The following is a 19,070-nucleotide window of genomic DNA, read 5'->3' as shown; positions in this document are numbered from 1 at the left end:
AGTCTGAAAGACAGTGGGCATCCTAGTGAGATGCAGAGGGTCCTGAGATGGAGCTGGAAAGTCATGCAGGGGCCATATCCTTAAGGGTTTGGGTCTTTATTTTAAGGGCAATGGATAACTATTGAAGAATTTTAAGCAGTGGAGAGGTAAGTTGGATTTCAATTCCATATGGAAAACAGATCAGTAGCCCTCCCCACAAGAGGGTGGCCGGGTTCACTCAGTAATGGCAGTAGAGGAGGGAAGTGGAGGGATCAGAGATTCTATCTCTAAGGCTCCAGGGGGGTCTAATGGGGAACTTGGATCTAGTGTTGACTGTTTCATACAAACTATGTGACCTAGGGCAGTACCTTCACATCTCTGATCCACAGTTTCCTAGTCTGGCATGTGAAGAGGTTCATATATATGGTGAGGAAACGTCCATGGCATATTCTGGTGCAAGGCTGCCATGTTGATGGGTCTGTAGCATGGAGAGTTTGAAGGGGTGGACTGAACTCAGAGCCAGATTGTGAAGGATTTTGAATGCCATGCTAAGAAGGTTGGATTTATGCAACATAAAGTGGGGAACCCTGGGAGGGTTTAAGCAGAGAAGTGGCAAGAACAGGTCTGTGATTTCAACAAGTTGTTCTGCCTTCTGTGCGTAACAAACCATCAGGGACGATTGAGATGGGAGACATCTTAGGACTCACGAGACATAACCCCGGCAGTGACAGAGGAGCCAAAAAGAAATTATTTAAGCAGATAATGAGGGTAAGAGAGTTCTCAGTGGAAGTTGCTTTTAATAAAAATCAGCCCCCAGAATAATTTTTTTTCTAACAGAAAGCAGCCTGAAAAATCAAGCTACAAACATAGATAAACAAGCTGGAAGCTTCCATAGGTAAATGCCAGCAGCTGTGCCAATAGAAAAGGAGTACCTGGAAGCCAGGTATGTTCGACATGGAGGCTCCTGCCTTTTCTTTGTCATCCTGTGTGCAGTAAAGAAGCAGGCAACATGGCGCCAGCCAGGTAGAGAACCATTTGCAAAATAAAAGATTAGGGTGGACCTGCCAGCTTCTTTGTGCACTATGTAAATGAAATGCCTGGTCCAACCAATCCTCTGTGCCCTATGTAAATCAGACACTTCTTCAGGCTCATCTATAAAACCAACCACGTAGCACTGGGAACCAGGAGATCCATTCCAAACCTCTTTCCTCTGCACAAGGGAGCTTTTCTCTTTTGCCTATTAAACTTCTGTTCTTAAACTCACTCCTTGTGTGTGTCTGCATTCTTAATTTCCTTGATATGAGGCAACAAACCTCGGGTATTACCCCAGACAGACAACATCGACGCCACTTCAGCAGGATATAAGAACCTATGCCAGGACCATGGCTGTGAGGATGGAGAGGGAAAGCCAGATTCCAGAATGTTGATGGCATTCCTCCCAGAGGTGCCTGCCAGATAGGACAAGGGAGTTTGGATGCTGGCTCCATCATTTCTCCCTGGTCAGGTCACTTAGCCTCCCAGAGTCTCAATTTCCTCATCTGATAAAAAGGAGGTATTACCTGCTTGGCAAACATTGGTGTAAAGATTGAAGAAAATGTACAGAAAGTATATAGCAAGAGCCTGGCACAAAGCCAGTCCTCAAGGGTAGTAGCATATGTCACATGTATTATTTCTACAGGCAGAATCAACAGGGTAGGGGGCTTAATTGGAAATGGACAGCGAGAAAAAAGGATCAGATCTTTCAGAAATGTTCAGCTACACAGACTAAGAAACTTTGAAACCAGTAATTATCCTGAATGCATTAGTTTTCTATTGCTTTCTGTAACGGATTACAACTCAGTCGACTAAAGTAATACAGATTTACTGTCTTACAGTTCTGTGGGTCAGAAGTCCACCATGGGTCTCACTGAGCTAAACTCAAGATGCTGGCAGGGCTGCCTTCCCTCTGGAGGTTCTAGGGGAGAGGCTGCGTCCTGGCCTTTGTCAGCTTCTAGAGACGGCCTGCATTCCTAGGTTCCGGGCCCCCTTTCTCCATTTTCAAAGCCAGCAACATTCCAGCATCTCTCTGTGCCTTTCTTCTGTAGTCACATCTCATCTGACTGCACCTGAAAAAGTTCTTACTTTTTTTTTTTTTTTTAATGCTTCTTATATTTTAAGCTGTTATTTTATTTTTTTATTTTGAGACAGAGTCTCACTTTGTTGCCCAGGCTGGAGTGCAGTGGTGCGATCTTGGCTCACTGCAACCTCCACATCCCGGGCTCAAGCAATTCTGTCTCAGACTCCCGGGTAGCTGGAATTACAGGCACCAACCACCATGCCCGGCTAATTTTTGTATATTTAGTAGAGATGTTGTTTCACCGTATTGGCCAGTCTGGTCTCGAACTGCTGACCTCAAGTGATCTGCCCGTCTCAGCCTCCCACAGTGCTGGGATTACAGGCATGAGCCACCATGTCCAGCTTAAGTTGTTATTTATTTTAAGGCCCATGTGATAATATTGACTCCCGCTCTATAATCCAAGATAATCTCCCCCATTACAAGGTCCTTAATCACATCTGCAATGGAGACACTTTATTATATAAAGGAACATTCACAGGTTTAGGACGTGGGCTTTTTTTTTTTTTTTTTTTCAGCGGGGGGGCGGGGGGGCGCGGGCAGAGGGAGGTGTTATTCGTCTACCACATTGAATATCTCCCAGACATGGTAATTCAGTCCAATTTGGAAGTCATTTCAGTGGAGCTTTGAAAGTTGGTGGGATGATTATGGTGTGTGAAAGGAAAGGCTCCACAGACACTTTTCTCTCAGAACAAGATGTTTTCACTTGCTGTTCAACTTCTCAAGTGACAATTATCTCAGAAAAAAAAGGGAAGGATCCCTCCTGTCCTTCCCTGATTAAATCCTGGAGAGCACAGTGGATAAGGTGCTTTCTGAGCAGATGTGACAGGACTCTGCCACTTTTTCCCACATTCCAGCCTCAGGAGAGCCATATAAACCTCTTAAGTTCAGCTTTACCTTTAACGCAGCAGTAGTTTCTTTACATCCTTTGCTCTCCCTAGTTTATAAAGGGCAATTTGAGAAAAGTACATTTTTTCTGAAGCATTGTGTGGTTTCTGCATCATTGTACTAGCGCAAAGAAAATGGGCTTTGGAAACAGAGAGAATGCCATTGAAACTTAGGCGTAGCCACTTACTTTGCATGACCTTGAGCAAGTTATTCAGTGGCTCTGAATCTCATGCTCCTGATACAAAAAATGAAGATAACACCCATCTTACAGGATTGTGTGGGTTGGGCATGTGCAGTGGTGGTAATGACTGGGGACAGAAGTACAGGAACATTATTATAAAGTATCTAGTGTATTGTCTTCTATATCATAGGTATTTAAATTAATAATCGCTTACTATCTAAGCAACAGACAACTAATATTCCTTCAGTGTTCTTATAGATTACAAAGTAATACATACATTTTCTCATGAATTCTCCCAACAACCCCATTTTGTAGAGAGGAAACAGCTACAGGAACCTGCAGATCACCCGTTCATTCGGAACAGATCTAAGACCCAAGCCCACCTTCTGTTCCTTGGCTCTTTCCTTCCTAAGAGGCTGCCTGATGATTGATTTAAGGTGGGTAGGGTTGCCTCCAGGCAGAAAATTCCTCAGTGATTTTTTGAGGTTCATTCATGCGTTAGGGGTTGATCTAGCACCCGTGAAACATCTCGAACGTATTTTACACAACACTATGGGGCATGTTTTCAGCCTCTCTTTTTACTTGAACTACATCATTTGATGGTTAGAGAATGTAATGGGCATCTCTCATTCATGCTACCCTAGACCTTTAAATTTTTTTTTTTTCAAATTTGACACATCTTCTAGTGAGAATCTCCCCATTCCCAGTGCAGAAAACAAACTCCGGAGTGCAGACACTTAACTGAGCTCCCCACAGCCAGGCATACAACTTGGAAATTAGTTGTGTGAAGAAACAGACAAAGAAGGAGGTATCGATCGCCCCAGACACTGCTAGCTGCATAATAAACATACATTTCTCCCTCCTCCTCTGGTAGAATTCCAGCTGTAGTTGGGGGAGAATGTGCTGAACTAAAAGCACATATTTCCAATCTCTTGCTATTAGGGGTAGCCAAGGCTATGTAAGCAGAGATCACTGGGGAGGGCTTTTAAGAAATCTCATTAAAGGGAGTTCACTCAGTGGCAGGCTCTCCATGCATTTCTTCTTCCTCCTTCATCCCATCTGAACTGTGGTGTGATAGCTGGGGTCACATTGATTGTACAGTCACCAAGCCATTTCTAGTTGGTGTGTCTCTGGATTTTTCTATGTGAAAGCCAAATAAACCTCTGTCTTTCTAAAGCCAAAGTTATTTAGGGGCGTTGGTGTCATACACAGCTGAATCAAATTCCAACTGACATAAAGAAGCTTTCTTTGACCTTACAGAAATGGAGTCACTTTCTTCCAGTACCTTGTCGGAGCTGCTTCACCTCAGATCAATAAAGGACCAGGTAACACTAGGCCCCTTTGTGATGACATTTCTCTTCAAGTTAGAGCTAAAATCCATGGAGAATTTTATGTCAGGGAACACCTCTGCACCGGTGGACCAAGCCAAACAGTTAGAATCTTCAAGTAAAAGTTCTCTCTTTTATTTCCTGAGCTTCTCTTAAACTTCATCTTTAACTTTTAAAATTTACTTTTAATTTGGGTATAATATATGTAACACAAAATTTACCAGTTTAACTTTTTTTTTTTTTTACAAGTACAGGTTTTTTCTTTTTTTTCCTCCCCCCCCCACCCCCACCATGGAGAATGGGGTCTCACTATATTGTCTCGGCAGGTCTTGAACTCCTCAGCTCAAGCTATCCTCCTGACTCTGCCTCCCTAAGTGCTGGGATTACAGGTGTGAGCCACTGTACTTGGCCATGTACAGTTCTGTGACATTAAGTATATTCACACTACCATGCAACCATCATCGCTGTCTATCTCTAGAACTTTTTTCACATTGTAAGACTGAAACTTTGTACCTGTAACTCCCCATTTCTCCCTCCCCCTAGCCCCTGGAAAGAGTCATTCTACTTTCTGTATGAATTCAACTAATACAGCATTTGTTCTTTTGTGACTTGTGTATTTCACTTAGTACACCATCTTCAAGGTTCATGTATGTTGTAGCATGTATCAGAATTTCTCCCCTTTTAAAAGCTAAATAAAATTTCATTGTGTATGTATACACACCACATTTTGTGTATCCATTCATGGGCACTTGAATTGCTTTCACCTTTTTGCTATTGTAAATAATGTGGCTATAAAACATAGGTACACAAATATCTCCTCCAGACACTGTGTGATAGTCTGTTCTTGCATTACTATAAAGAAATTCCTGAGACTGGGTAATTTATAAAGAAAAGAGGTTTAAGGGAGTTGGGTCAAGATGGCAGACTAGAGGCAGCTCATGTTTACTGCTGTTATGGAGAGGAGATGAAAGGGCTAGTGAATGCTGACTCTGCAGGCTGATCATCTAAGAAACACATCAGGATCCATCAAAACAGCAGGGGAACACAGAGAGCAGAGAGGAGGGAAGCTGGGCACCAGCCTGTCTGGACTCGGTGCAGAACTGGAAGAACCTCTCCATCATGGGAAAGGGTGAGTGAGTGAGAGTCTCCTGAGGGATTCACACTCTTCACAGGAATCTATGCAAAACTGGGAATAGGAAAATCCCCCTGGCACCCTAGCATACCCTCTCCAACCACGATTCTAAACTGAGACAAAGAGCCACTTGGATGTTTTGCAGGAGAAACTCTTGAGTCTAACGGGACCTCTACAAGTCTTGAGTTCTGCAGCAGACCAGCACTGGTGTCACGGCCCCAATAGAGGCTGCAGTCACAGTGCATAGGAGCAGTAGGATTGTTCTGCCCACTCTCACCAGACAAGGCTCAGCACCAGCTTCCAGCCCAGCAGCCTACTTCTGTGTGAACTCAGCCAGTGGGTGACCCTACCCACCCCTGCCACTGGTAGCCCAGGAGGGCAATGCCTGCTAGAGATTCCAGCCCAGTGGTCTCACTTCCACTTGAATTCAGTTGCGGGCACAGCCTCTTGTCATCCCAGTAAGTGCCCGGATGGCAGAGTGGGGGGCCTCACCTACCCCTGCTAGCCAGGCAGGCAATGGCTGTTAGGACTTCCAGCCCAGTGGTCCCACTTCTGTGTGAACTCAGCTGGCAGGTGCAGCCTCCTGTTGTCCTGAGAAGCACCTGGATGGCAGGATGGGCAACCCCACCCACCCCTGCCATTGGTAGCCAGGTGGGCAAGGGCTGCTAGAGCTTCCAACCAAGTGGTCTTGCTTCTGTCTGAACGTAGCCAGCAGATACAGTCTCCTGTTGTTCTGGGAGACAGCCAAACAGTGGGTTGAGTGACTCCACCTACCTTTACCTCTCATAGCCAGGTGAACCACACCTGCTGGTGCTCTCAGCCCAGGAGTCCTACTTCTGACTGAATTCGCTGAGGGGAACAGCCTCCTGTCATCCCAGAAATACCTCGATGACAGGACAGGCAACTCCAGCTATCCCCACCTATCGTAGCCAGACAGGCCACACCCACTACAGCTTGCAGCCCACAGTCCCACTTCTGTTTGAACTCTGCAGGTGGGCGTGATACTGTGTTTCCCTGGGAAGCACTAGGACAGAAGATTAAGGATGACCCAGCAGGCATACAGCCTGTCTGCCAATTGCAGCCTCTACTTGAGGGAGCCCCATGGACCAGACGCCCAAAAAAAGAAACGTGACACTAATTAGAGGGGGCTCCAAGACTCAGCAGTGGACTAGACTCAAAGCCAGTTGACTGAACCCACCTTATCCCACAATCAAACCCCCAAAGGCATCAAAGAAGAGTAAAAAGAAAAAAAAAAACCATACAAAGGACAGCAACTTCAAAGACAGAAGCATCAGCCCATGTAGATGAGAAAGAATCAGTACAAGAACTCTGGCAACTCAAAAAGCCATAGTGTCTTCTTGCCTCCAAACAGCACTAGTTCCCCAGCAATGGTTCTTAACCAGGTTGAAATGGCTGAAATGTCATAAATTGAAGAAGATGGATAGGAAGGAAAATCGACATTCGGAGAAAGTCAAACACCAATCCAAGGAATCTAAGGAATACAATAAAACAGTACAGGAGATGAAAGACAAAATGGCCATTTTAAGAAAGAACTTGAATTACTAGAGCTGAAAAACTCAGTTCAAGAATTTCACCATACGGTTGCAAGTATTAACAGCAGACTTGACCAAGCTGAAGAAAGAATCTCAGAACTCAAAGATCAGTTCTCCAAAATAACTCAGTCAGACAAAAGTAAGGGAAAACCAATAAAGAAGAATAAACAAATCCTCCTAGATATATGGGATTACATAAAGAGACTAAATCTATGATTCATTAGTATCCCTGAAAAAGAGGGTGAGAAAGCAAGCAACTTGGAAAACATATTTGAGGATAGCATCCATGAAAATGTTGCTAGAGAGGCCAACATTCAGGAAATGCAAAGAACCCCTGTGAGATACTATACAAGATGACCATCCCCAAGACACATGGTCATCAGATTATTCAAAGTTGAAGTGAAAGAAAAAATATTAAAGGAAGCTAGAGAGAAGGAGCAAGTCACCTACAGAGGAAATCCCATTGAGTTAACAGCAGACCTTTCAGTAGAAATCCTATAAGCCAGATGAGATTTGGGGCCTATATTCAGCATTGTTAAAGAAAGGAAATTCCAACCAAAAATTTCATATCTGGCCAAACTAAGCTTCATAAAAAAAGGAGAAATAAGATCCTTCTCAGACAAGCAAACACTAAGAGAATTTGTTACCATCAGATTTGTCTTACAAGAGGTCCTTAAGGGAGTTCTAAATATGGAAAGGAAAGATTGTTACTGGCTACCAAGAAAACACACTTAAGTAGATAGATCACTGATACCATAAAGCAACCACACAAGCAAGTTGATATAATAAACAGCTAACAACATGACAGAATAAAACTTTTTTTTTTTTTTTTTTTTGAGACGGAGTTTCGCTCTGTGGCCCAGGCTGGAGTGCAGTGGCCAGATCTCAGCTCACTGCAAGCTCCGCCTCCCAGGTTTACGCCATTCTCCTGCCTCAGCCTCCTGAGTAGCTGGGACTACAGGCGCCCGCCACCTCGCCCGGCTAGTTTTTTTTTTTTGTATTTTTTAGTAGAGACGGGGTTTCACCGTGTTAGCCAGGATGGTCTCGATCTCCTGACCTCGTGATCCGCCCGTCTCGGCCTCCCAAAGTGCTGGGATTACAGGCTTGAGCCACCGCGCCCGGCCTGAATAAAACTTACACATATCAATATTAACCTTGACTGTAAACAAGCTATTAATAAATGCCCCAGTTAAAAGGCATAGAGTAGCAAGTTGGATAAAGAAGCCAGACCCAACTGTATGCTCTATACAAGAGACTCACCTGACATGTAACACAACCCATAGGCTAAAGGGAAAGGGATGGAGAAAAATGCACCAAGCAAACAGAAAACAGAAAAAAGAAAAAGGCAGCAGTTGCTATTCTAATTTCAGACCAAACAGACTTTAAACCAACAATGATCAAAAGAGACAAAGACATTACATAGTGGTGAAGGGTTCAATTTAACAAGACCACCTAACTATGCTAAGTATATATGCACCCAACACAGGAGCCCCTATATTCATAAAGCAAATTCTTAGAGATGTATGAAGAAACCTAAAGAACCATATAATAACAGTGAGAGACTTCAACCCCTCACTGGAGTATTTGACAGATCGTCGAGGCATCGAACAAAGATATTCAGGACCTGAACTCAACATTTGACCAAATGGGCCTAACAGAGATCTACAGAACTCTTTACCCAAAACCAACAAAATATACATTCTTCTCATCTGCATATGGAACATACTCTAAAATTGACCACACATCAGCCATAAAACAATCTCAGAAAATTCAAAAAACCCCAAATCGTACCGAACACTCTCAGATCACAGCACAATAAAAACAGAAATCAATACTAAGAAAATCACACAGAACCATACAATTTCATGGAAAGTAAACAACCTGCTCCCAAATGACTTTTGGTTAGACAATGAAATTAAGGTGGAAATCAAGAAATTCTTTGAAACTAGTGAGAACAAAGATACAACATACCAGAATCTCTAGGACATAGCTAAGGCAATGTTAAGAGGGATGTTTATAACGTTAAATGCCCACATCAAAAAGTTAGAAAAATCTCAAATTAACAACCAACATTTCACCTAAAGGAACTAGAAAAACAAGAGCAAAACAACCCTGAAACTGTGAGAAGACAATAAGTAATCAAAACTAGAGCTGAACTGTAGAAAACTGAGACATGAAAAACCATACAAAAGATCAACAAATCCAGGAGTTTGTTTTTTGAAAGAATAAATAAGATTTATAGACCACTAGCTAGACTAATAAAGAAAGTAAAGATCTAAATAAACATAATCAGAAATGACAAAGGGGACATTGCAACCAATCCCACAAAAATACGAAAAAACTCTGAGACTACTACAAATATCTCTATGCATACAAACTAGAAAAACCTAGAAAAAATGGATAAATTCCCAGAAACACATAATCTCCCAAGATTGAAGCAGGAAGAAATTGAATTATTTTACAGACCAATAATGAGTTCCAAAATTGAATCAGTAATAAAAAAGCCTACCAACCAGAAAAAGCCCAGGACCAGATGGATTCACAGACAAATTTTACCAGATTTGTACCAAGAAGACCTGGTACCAAGAAGACCTGGTACCATTTCTACTAAAACTATTCCAAAAAATTGAGAAAGGACTCCTTCCTAACACATTTCATGAGGCCAGCGTCATCTTGATACCCAAACCTGGCAGAGTTGCAACAAAAAAAGAAAACATCAGGTGCATACCCCTAATGAACATAGATGCAAAAATTCTCAACAAAATACTAGCAAACTGAATCCAGCAGCATATCAAAAAGCTAACCCACCACAATCAAATAATCTTTATCCCTGGAATGCAAGGTTGGTCTAATACATGCAAATCAATAAATCTAATTCATCACATAAACAGATCTAAAAACAAAAACCAAATATCATATCAATAGATGCAGGAAACGCTTAAATAAAATTCAACACCCCTGTGTGCTAAAAACATTCAAACTAGACATTGAAGGAACATACCTCAAATAAGAGCCATTTATGAAAAATTCACAGCCAAAATCATACCCTGGGGAAAAACTGGAAGCATTCCCTTTGAGAACTAGAATAAGACAAGGATTTCCACTCTCACAAGTCCTATTCAACATAGTACTGCAAGTCCTAGCCAGAGCAATCAGACAAGAGGAAGAAATAAAAGTCATGCAAATAGGAAGAGAGGAAGTCAAACTATCTGTTTGCAGATGACATGATTCTATACTTAGAATACCCCATAGTTTCTGCCCCAAAGCTCCTAGATTTAATAAGTTCAGCTAAGTTTTAGGATACAAAGTCAACATACAAAAATTAGTAACATATCTATATACCAACAACATTCAAGCTAATAGCCAGATCAAAAATGCAATCTCATTCACAGTAGCCACAAAAGAATAAAATACCTTGTAATACAGCTAACCAGGGAGGGTGAAAGTTATCTGCAATGAGAATTATAAAATACTGCTCAAAGAAATCAGAGATGACACAAACAAATGGAAAAAGATTTCATGCTCATGGACAGGAAGAAGCAACATTGTAAGAATGGCCATATGGCCCAGAGCAATATGCAGATTCAATGCTATTCCTATCAAACTACCAGTGACATTCTTTACAGAGTTAGAAAATTCATCTTAAAATTCATATGGAACCAAAATAGAGCTTGTATTCAAGGGAATCCTAAGCAAAAAGAACATAGCTAGAGGCATCACATTACTGACTTCAAACTATACTACAAGCCTACAGTAACCAAACAGCATGGTACTGGTACAAAAAAAGCAGAATATCTAGTCCAGAAATAAAGCCACACACCTACAACCATTTGATCCTCAACAAAGTTGACAATAATATGCAATAGGGAAAAGATTCTCTATTCAATAAATAGTGCTGGGATAACTGTCTAGACATATGCAGCAGACTGAAGTTGGACTCCTTCCTTACAACATATACAAAAATCAACTCAAGATGAATTAAAGACTTAAATGTAAAACCTACACCTATAAAAATCCTGCAAGATAACCTAGGATATATCATTCTGGGCATAGGCCTTGGCAAAGATTTTATGACAAAGATGCCAAAGGAATTGCAACAAAAACAAAAATTGACAAATGGGACCTAATCAAACTAAAGAGTTTCTGCACCTTAGTTTCCTTTTACTCTGTTGAAAGGAAACGATCAACAGAGTAAACAGACAACCTACAGAATGAGAGAAAATATTTGCAAACCATGCATCTGACAAAGGGCTAATACCCAGAATCTATTAGGAACTTAAATTTACAAGAGAAAACCCCATTAAAAAGTGGACATAGGACATGAACAGAAACTTTTCAAAAGAAGACATACACAAGGCCAACAAGCACATGGAACAAAAATGCTCAACATCATTAACCATTACAGAAATGCAAATCAAAACCACAGTGAGATACTATCTCACACCAGTCAGACTGGCAATTATGAAAAAGGCAAAAAATGACAGACATTGGCATGGTCGTAAAGAAAAGGGATACTTATACACTGCTGGTGAAAATGTAAATTAGTTCAGCCATTATGGAAAGTAGTGTGATGATTCCTCAAAGAACTTAAAGCAGAAGTGCCATATGACCCAGCAATCCTGTAATTGGGTATATACTCAAAGGAATATAAATCATTCTATCATAAAGACACATGTATGCATATGTTCGTTGCAGCACTACTCACAATAGCAAAAACATGGAATCAACATTAATGCCCATCAATTGTAGACTGGATAAAGAAAATGTGGTACACATACACCATGGAATACTATACAGCCATAAAAAAAAAAACGTGATCACGTCATTTACAGCAACATGGGTGGAGCTGGAATCCATTATCATAAGTGAACAAGCACAGGAACAGAAAACTAAATACCACATGTTCTCACGCATAAGTGGGAGCTGAACTTTGAATACACATGGACGCTAAGAAGGGAATAACAGACACTGGGGCCTACTTGAGGGTGGAGGGTGGGAGGAGGGAGAGAATTTTAAAAACTACCTATTAGATATTATGCTTATTACTGGGGTGATGAAATAATCTGTACACCAAACCCTTGTGACACATAATTTACCTGTATAACAGATCTGTACATGTATCCCTGAAACTAAAAAAAAATTTAAAAATCCAACCCCACTGGAAACAAGAAAAAAAGAAAAAAATGTAAAGAGGTTTAATCAGCTCATGGTTCTGTGGGCTATACCTGAAGTATGGCGCTAGCATGTTCTTAGCTTCTGTGAGGCCTTGAGCTGCTCACAATCATGGCAGAAGGTGAAGCAAGAGCAGGCATCTCACATGGCAAGAACAGGAGCAAGAGAGAATGAAGGGGACAACGTCACACACTTTCAACCAATCAGATCTCAGGAGAGCTCACTATCTTGAAGACAGCACTAAGCCATGAGGGATCCGCCCCCATGACCCAAACTCCTCCCACCAGACCCCACCTCCAATATGGGGGATTACATTTCAACATGAGATTTACAGGGGACAACATCCAATCTATTATCACCTTGCTTTCAATTCTTTTGGGTACGTTTCCAGAACTGGATTTGCTGAGCCATATGGTAATTAGATTTTTAACTTTTTGAGAAACTATCAGACTTTTCCATAGTGGCTACACTACTTTATATTCTAACCAGCAGTGCTCCAATCCAGAAGTGTTCCAGTTTCTCCAATCCTCACCAACACTTGTTATTTTCTGAGTATTTTTGATACAGCTTTTTCAGTGGGTGGTGGGTGTGAAGTGTTATCTTGTGCCTTCCCTAATGGTTAGTGACCTTGAGTGTCTTTTCATGTGCTTACTGACCATCTGTATATCTTCTTCAGATAAATGCTTGTCTTTTGTCTATTTTCTTATCAGACTTTTGTTGTTGTTGCTGTTGAGTTTAGGAGTTTCCTGTATATTCTGGATATTAATCCCTCATCGGACATGTGATTTGCAGATATTTTCTCTCATTCCATGGTTGCCTGTTTACTCTGTTGATTGTCCTTTCATACAGCAATCTAAAATTTTCATGAACTCCAATTTGTCTGTTTCTTCTTTCGTTGCTTGGGCCTTCGGTGTCATATCCAAAAAATCATTACCCAACCTAATGTCATGAAGTTTTTCTCCTAAGTTTTCTTCTAAGAGTTTTATCGTTTTAGCTGTTATGTTTAGGTCTTCGAGTTAATTTTTGTATATAGTGTTTGATAAGAGCCCAACTTCATTCCTTTGCTTTTGACTACCCATTTTTTTCCCCCAGCACCATTTGTTAATATCCTCACTAAGTGTTTTTCTGTATTTCATTAATACATAATACTAACATTGTCAGATCTTCATTGCAGCAGGTATACTATTTTTCTAGATAATTTCCTGTGGGAGATCTTCTATAATTATAATCTCTGTGATGTCTACAGTCAGAATAGGCTAGGATGTACTGTAGTAACAAACCATACCGTAGTAATAAACATCCCTCCAACCCGCCCCAAATCTTAGAGGTTGATCCTTATCTTAGCAGTTGATTTCTTACTCAGAGATTTGACTCTGAGTCTGAGCAACATTCCACATGTTGGCTGGGATTCTAGGCTGTTTTGATCATGTGGACCCTCCCTATCGACACTAATTCCACAATTCCTGGGTCAGGGAAAATAGAGTGATAAAACTACAACACTTTGAAATCCTTCTACTTGGAAGACTTGGCACTTCCACTTACATTTCATTGGCCAGAACAAGTTAGATGGACATGCCCAACTTCAAGTGAGCAGGGAACTGCAGTGACCCCTGTGCTTAAAGGAGAACCAGATGTTGGTGAATAACAGTAATGCTTTCTACATGTGGATATAATTATTCCCAATTTACAGATCAAAAAATTAGGGCTCCACAGCTAATTATAAGAAAGTTCCATTTGGTTTTAAAACCATCTTCTCTCTTTGTTCCCAGTAGCTATTGCATTATAACTGGAAGTAGACTATTTTCTCCCTAAAGAACTATCCAATTTTCTGCCTGCACTAGTCTTTGTGATGTTTATGATGATTTAACAATACTGCTTGCTAACTGTAAGCCAACTGATTTTCAGTAAAATAACAAAAATCAGATTGTGGTGAATCTTTCTTATGGTTTTTCTGAGTCACTGACTGCTCCTAAGAGCCCACTTGAGGCTGTCAGGAAATACTCAAGGGGCTTTTTTCTTCCTTTGGCATTCAGGAAGCTCAGCTAGAGGCTTAGGAATTAGAATCCAGGCATGTAGAGGTAGCAAAGGTGACCACTAAATAGAAATAAATTTTCAGTGACGTAAATTTTAAAAATAAGCATTAGAGGTACATGACACTCTGCTCATGTTAATCCTCCACACCAGGAGGGGCTTCCTTTCTTTCTTCCAAACCCGAGTACACCTTGCTTGACCGCTCCTATAATCCAGAACGCATTTTATCTGGCTCTAGAATTCATGCTTATCATGTCTTATTCACCTCTGTATACTGAGTTTCCTCAGACCTCATGAACTGATGGGTAGAAATGAGATTACAGTGACAGTAATAACCCCATTTCATAGACTCTTATGACCCAGTGTGTTCTATAGATTTCAGCTACTTAAAAAGTCCTATTCCCTCACTTAGGGAGTAAAACATTGCTTTTAAATAAAACCTTAAACCAGGCCTAGGATAGTTCACCCAACATCATTTCCCCTCCAGATACAGCAGTGGGAATAGGTATGTGGGCAGAAGCACAGACTGGGGTGACAAGAGTTGGCCAGTGACAGACAGTAGGAAGTACGCTGCCTGGGGCTTTGAAAAGCTCTGGTTTCTCTGACATGAGGAGTAGCCCAGCTCTTGCTTGCCCTTTGTCCCGTCCCTTGATTCCTGCCTGGAATATAGATGTGATGTGTGGAGGTGCAGCAGCCATCTTTCCACATGAGGACTGAAGCCAAGGTCAATGATAGCACATCAAGAAGTATGAGAAGGCTTTAGCTCTGCACTGCTTCATTCAGACTTCTAGTTACAAGGGAGGGGGGAAAAAACTTCTAACTTGTTAGTCAGGTTTTCTGTGGCTTGCAGCCAACAATCCTAACTTTACAGAATGCCAAAGCACATACCCACAAAAATACAGAAGAGATTAAATTGCTTTTAAAGGAAAATATTCTCATTTGAGTCAAAATAGTAGATAAGAGGCAGAGACTGGCCAGATTCAGGAGCTGAGGCAGGACAGAAGTCTACAAAAATAGAGACTGCAGTAGCCTACATTTAAGAACATTCCCCTCTCCCCCAGCACATCAGCACGACTCACATATAATCTGATTTATGCAGAGGCAGGGCAGAGGCAGGGCAGAGGCAGGCACAAGAATGACACAAAAGCCTCATAAAAACTCCTAAATAGTTCAGCAACTAGGTCATTTGGTGAATGGGCTTTTAGTAAATTAGCTTTCAGCAAATTGATTTTCAGCAAAGTGACTTAAAGCCTGTGTTTTCAGCTGGAACCGTTGCCATTTCCCAAGCCTGCCACACTTTCTACAATAGCTAAGCACTCCTCTGTGCCAGAGGCAGGCTGGGGCCCAGCTAGGGTGACAATGCCTCTCTCCACACTCACTGTGTGCTCCAGGAGGTCCCTGGGAGAGGCCTGCTCCATCCCATGGTCCTGAAGAGATTTCAAGTGGAACAGCTCTTTGACATTCCCGTGCTCCGTGGAGGATTCAGGCATTGGCAATCACTGGGGTTAGGCACAGAGACAAACCCATGGGGATGCCTGGGCCTTACTCACACCTGGCCTTCCCTGCTGGGGACTGACCCTTTGATACTGGTCAAGCTTTTGCTGTCCACCCTTCCTTCTTTTTATTTTTTTAAGACGGAGTCTCTCTGTCTCCCAGGCTGGAGTGCAGTGGCGTGATCTCATCTCACTGCAACCTCCACCTCCCGGGTTCAAGCGATTCTCCTGCCTCAGCCTCCCAAGTAGCTGAGATTACAGGTGCCTGCCACCACACTCGGCCAATTTTTTATATTTTTAGTAGAGACGGGGGTTTCACCATGTTGGCCAGGCCGGTCTCAACTCCTGACCTCAAGCAATCCACCCACCTCGGCCTCCCAAATTGCTGGGATTACAGGTATGAACCACCGCACCTGGCCCCCTCCTTGTCTTTCGAAACATCCCCCAGGTGTGACTACTGCTGCTGATTGGAAGGCCATTTTTGAGAGATTCTCCTATACCATGCCGCCTTGTGTATGAGTTTAGTAGCACTGCCATAGGAAGATACCACAGAGTTGGGGGCTTAAACAACAGAGATGTATTTCCTCAAAGCTCTGGAGGGTGGAGTCCAAGATTAAGGTATTATCAGGGTTGGTTTCTCCTGAGGCCTCTCTCCTTAGCTGGTAGATGGCCATCTTCTCTCTGTGTCTTTACACCATTTTCCCTCTATGCGTCTCTGTGGCCAAATCTCTTTTTATAAGGACAGCAGTCAGACTGGACAGGGCCCACCCTAACAACCCCGCTTAAACTTAATTTCCTCTTTAAAAGCCCCATTTCCAAATACAGTCACATCCTCAGGTACATGAGGTTAGGGCTTCAAAGCATGAACTTTTCTTAGATATGTACAAGCCCATAACAGGCATAGAGTAGGCCCTCAAAGCAAATTTTAAATTACTGCAGTGATCTTATTCCAAAATTATCCAAAGTCTGCCTTCTCTGCTTTATATGTATCAAAGCAACTGTCCATTGAAGGTTAGACCTTCCGATGACTTGCTGGCAGGAGCGAATAGACTAATCGTGCTAATGCAAGCATTCTGCTCCATGTGACAACTATTTTTCACTGTAAAGTAAATCAATTGGGATTCTAGTGTTTGCCTCACTCAGGTGTGCACTTTACTCAGCTTGAGATAGTCTGGAAGGTCTCATCACCTGAGCACTGACAATTGTGCATCTCTGGGCTTTCTGAGGCAAGAATCAGGTCCTGGAATGTGGTGGATGGCGGTGGTACCACTGGTGCAGTCTTCCCTGGCACAGGCCCCTCTTCCCTAATTATTCCCATTTTACAGATGGTCAGAGAGGTTAGGTAAATTTTACAAAGTCACACAGCTAATAAGTGGTGGCAGAGTCAGAATCCACCCCCTGGTTCTGATGACAAAGCCCAAGATTTGTCACTGTCCTGACCTTCTTTCTTCTATGAATAGACACGCAAAAACAAGTGGCAACGGACTCTTCAATTCCCTGGTGTTGTCTATGTCATTCCTTATGGGGAACTGCTGCTTTGGAAAAAATGGAGAGTGGCAAGACTGAAATCCAAGCAGCCTAACTGACAAGGAACAGATAGCTCTGTGGAACCGTCTGGTCAAGCTTCAACTCAAATCACTCTCATCAGATTGGGGTTCTGGTTCACAGACTCCCAGTCATATTTTGGCACTCGCTTCAGGCCTGGATCTTTTAAACCAGGGACTGCAGAAAAGAATGTATCAGGAACAAGCACACAGGAAGGAGGAAGGGCCAGGCCCAGTGACTCACACCTGTAATCCCAGAGCTTTGGGAGGCTTAGGCAGGAGGATCATTTGAGGCCAGGAAGTTTGAGAGCAGTCTGGGCAGCATTGTAAGACCACATCTCCACACACACAAAAAAAAAAATTAGCCAGGGGTGGTGGTGTGAGCACCTGTAGTCCCAGCTATTCAGGAGGCTGAGGCAGGAGGATTGCTTGAGCCTATGAATTTGAGAATGCAGTAAGCTGTGATTGCACCAGTGCACTGTGGCCTGGGCAACTGAGTGAGACCCTGACGCTGTTAAAAAAAAAAAAAAAAAAAAAAAAAAAGGAGGAATGTCAGGAGTGTGTCCTGCCCACGGTCAAGTCCTACCAAAGCTGCTTTTTCCACTTCCCCTAGGCCTCCTGTCTCCACCTGTAAGACCAGCTTTCTGCCTCTTTCCAAGTTTAGTATTATTTTCCTGCTTTGTATCATAAACCCTGCAAGGACTAGAGCATGTGAACCCATGAGGAGAAGCCATGCAAAGTGATTAAGAGCAAGCCATTAACATGGCAGAACTGGATTTAAATCCAAGTTAACCTTTCTTCTGAGATAGAAAGATGGTGATCACAGCCCCAAACTTATAGGTGAATCATGAAGAATAAATGTGATAATAAAGTTAAATTCTTGGCATACAGTGAGTGCTCAATAAAGGATATTAAAACCTAGACCTGTGGCTTGGGTCTTGCGTGATAATCTTCTGGAATTTGACAGCTATTTTCACAAGCTTAAGACACACTGTTTCCTCTCTCCCTTCCTCTTTTAAGGCTGTAAGACATCAGTAGGCAGGGTTTGAGTTCCAGCTTAGCTACGAATTGGCCATATGACCTTGTACAAATGACTCACGTGTTAAGGATTCAGTTTCTTTATCTGCAATATAGTAGTAACACTTCAGTGACCCCATGCGGCAAGTTCGCACTCCTGGGCCCCCTGGGCCGTACATGGGACCAGGCGCTGCGGAGCAGGAGGTGGTGCCTGTCGTGGGCGGATGGCGGGGTGCTTAGGGGCGGGAGGTGGCACCCCTGGAGCACGGCAGACTGCAGGACCTGAGCCCTGCCCCGCGGGGAGGCAGCTGCTAGCCAGCAATGGGAACGGAACAGCGCCGCCGCAGCCTCAGCCCCTGGCAAAGCGCTGGGCAGCTAGGGAACAGAGCCCTGGAGGGGCTCTGCTCGGCCCTCAGAGATGGACAAAATGTTGGAATCAAGCACATTCCTGCAATCCAGTGTGACATTTCGGTTAAAACCAGCAATGGAGGTCATTTTGCTTTACCAAATTATCCTGTCTCATATCCAAACAAGGAGTGTATCTACATTTTGGAAGCTGCTCCATGTGAAAGAATTGAGTTTTGATGAACATTAATATTATATAGAGCCATCATTTGAGTGTCGGTTTGATCACTTGGA

This window comes from Rhinopithecus roxellana, chromosome 9 (assembly GCF_007565055.1).
Source record: "Rhinopithecus roxellana isolate Shanxi Qingling chromosome 9, ASM756505v1, whole genome shotgun sequence".
NCBI classification, from domain to species: Eukaryota; Metazoa; Chordata; class Mammalia; order Primates; family Cercopithecidae; genus Rhinopithecus; species Rhinopithecus roxellana.
The sequence above is the reverse complement of the archived record's forward strand: the minus strand, read 5'-3'. Positions refer to the sequence as shown.